The sequence below is a fragment of the Osmia lignaria genome, unplaced genomic scaffold (assembly GCF_051020975.1).
Source record: "Osmia lignaria lignaria isolate PbOS001 unplaced genomic scaffold, iyOsmLign1 scaffold0075, whole genome shotgun sequence".
Lineage (NCBI taxonomy): Eukaryota > Metazoa > Arthropoda > Insecta > Hymenoptera > Megachilidae > Osmia > Osmia lignaria.
The window spans coordinates 57,501-60,000 of NW_027478216.1; the positions used below are offsets into that span (position 1 = coordinate 57,501).

At 44.0% G+C, this 2,500-nt stretch overlaps 1 non-coding gene and 1 pseudogene across 1 annotated transcript; both read right to left on the reverse strand.

Annotated features, from left to right (window-relative positions):
* LOC143307758 (large subunit ribosomal RNA) overlaps positions 1–223 on the reverse strand; it is a 4,448-nt pseudogene extending 4,225 nt beyond the window's left edge.
* Positions 224–1,955: 1,732 nt separating this feature from the next.
* Positions 1,956–2,110, reverse strand: LOC143307747 (5.8S ribosomal RNA). Its single transcript, XR_013064828.1, has one exon. It is a non-coding gene; the product is annotated as a 5.8S ribosomal RNA (ribosomal RNA).
* Between the last annotated feature and the right edge of the window lie 390 nt (positions 2,111–2,500).

Genomic DNA, 2,500 nt, shown 5'->3' on the forward strand with positions numbered 1-2,500 from the left:
TATGGGTAAATGGCCCCATTCAAGATGGACTTGGACGCAATTCGATGTCTCGGGATAAACGGATCCTCCTGAACACTACATTTCCCAGCGGCGGTACCGCGGGATTCAGTGCTGGGCTCATTCCTGTTCGCTCGCCGCTACTAAGGAAATCCTAGTTAGTTTCTTTTCCTCCGCTTAATAATATGCTTAAATTCAGCGGGTAATCTCGCCTACTCTGAGGTCGTCAATTTCTTTGGTTTCATCGAAAGGTGAATAATGATGCTCGATGCAAAAAAAAAAAAAATAAACGAAAAGAAGCAAAAAAGCAAACACGTAGAGAAACTGTGCGTGAATCAACCTTTCGCATATTCAATTTTTCCTCCTCTCTCGTTTCAAAATGTTTGTATTTATCGTTCGATGAAACGAGCACAAGAGGGAAAAAAAAGTTGAGACACGACGTTCCCATAATTTTCGTGTTATTTCCTTTTTGCTTCAAACATTTTGCGGACTGCAGCTTCGTCGTATTGCTTTTATCAATTTTTAACAATTTCAAAGCGAAGACAACTCGCAAGACGATCCATTTCGTCTCGGTTCAATTTTAACGTCCGTCCGTATTATTTTTTGTTCCACAAGAGATTTCGAATAGGTTTCTTTATTTATCATCCCTTCTTTTCGAGCGCCACGGAAGCAAGAGGAAAAGCAAGAGCGAGAGAACATTTCGCGTATACTTCATTTAACAATTTTAACCAACACGCGATGTACTCCACACACCTCTTAGATTTAACAACTGCTTTTCTCTTCTTCTCCCCTTAGCGCAAGGGTAAACCCCATTTGTCTCTTCTTTGGAACGCAACAAAACTTTCGAGGACTGGACGACCGAGCGATGGTCGCGCGGTCTTCGCTTATCTTTAACAAACGAAGTAGTCCGTATGTATTCTAAATGTTGAAGCCTCCTAGAGCTTTAAGCCATGCGAGACATTGAAATGCTGTTTTAACGGGAGCATGCATAATTGCTGCAAACATACATTTATCACAAGTTCTAGCCACGCCACGGAGGCTTCGAAGTTCCTTCACCATTCGCTTTCCTCTCTTTTGTTACACAGTTTCAGACTACGATCAGGGGTACCGAAACGCTGTATTGATTGTAAACAACCATTTTTATCTTGGAGCGGAGCGTTCCTTTACTCGTTAGATTTGTCTTGTCGCGTGTGTATTCGCTTTTTCGACGCTTTTTAACCATTTAACTTGTTTAGCGAAGCTAAACGCACAGACAGACAAAAAAAAAGGAACAGCATCGCGCGTCAAACAGCGACGACCCATCTGAAGCGATCTTTCATTTATACACCGTTTGTAAACAGAGAGATGTATAAAGCGCGGGGAATCATTCGAAACCCTGGGGCTATTCGAGCTTGCATTTCAGCAAATTATCATCTCAAACATTTCACTCGTTTGCTTTTTCTAAATTTATAGGAGAGCTTCTTTCGTTTATTTTTGACACACCTTTCGTAAATATCGTTTCTGGCAACGTCAGGAGCGTGGATTTCTACAAGTGAACAATCGCGCCGATCCGATAACTTCCAGCAGGATGGAGAATCTTTATAGATTATCTTCCGAGAACTCGGTGCTTTCACGGGCGGTCGTTTATAAATTTTAACGAACGACTCGCGCGCCGTGACGCACTTGCGCTAGTTCGAAGAGATATTTCGAAATTTGTTTCTCTCCTTTAACGGCCTGCATTTAGTGTATCGGTTGCGATTTTCGTCACATCGTTTCCACGACAAACGCCGACGAACTGCCCAACTATCGCTCGTACGTTGCGACTCTTTCTTTGTTTATCGTTCATTCATTCTTTCAATTTCGTTCGATAATCCCGCTCCGAAACGTTCTACTTTCGTTGAACGACGGCGAGATGTTTAGAAAGAAATGAATTACTCTTTTTTCGAGAAGCAAACGCAAGCAGTCTTTTGTTAAGAAAACGACCCTCAGCCAGGCGTGGTCCAGGAATTGTATCCGTGGACCGCAATGTGCGTTCGAAATGTCGATGTTCATGTGTCCTGCAGTTCACACGTTGACGCGCAATTAGCTGCGTTCTTCATCGACCCACGAGCCAAGTGATCCACCGTTCAGGGTAATCGTAAAATTTTGTATTTCAAACTCTTTAGATCTTTAGAGTGTTATTTTCATTATTAACACGCATCACATTCGATACCCACATCACTCTCCCACCCGGCGCGTGCGGGAGAGCGAATTCGGGCGTCGCCAACGTATTTGTTTGTTTGTTCGATCGTTGACGACACGATCGCGTCCAAGGACGGAAACCGTCGGAGAAACGCCCAGTGGCACGCTCCTCTCGACGGTCGGGCGTAAAGTACATTTAAAAACCTTGAAAAGTACGAACGCACACAAGGAATGCGAGCGCGCGTCCTGTCGCTGAATCGTGGGTTGCGAGATTCGAACAGACACACGGCCGGCGACGATCGGTCTAACTAATGGACACATAGTTTTTCAAAGACTCGCTATC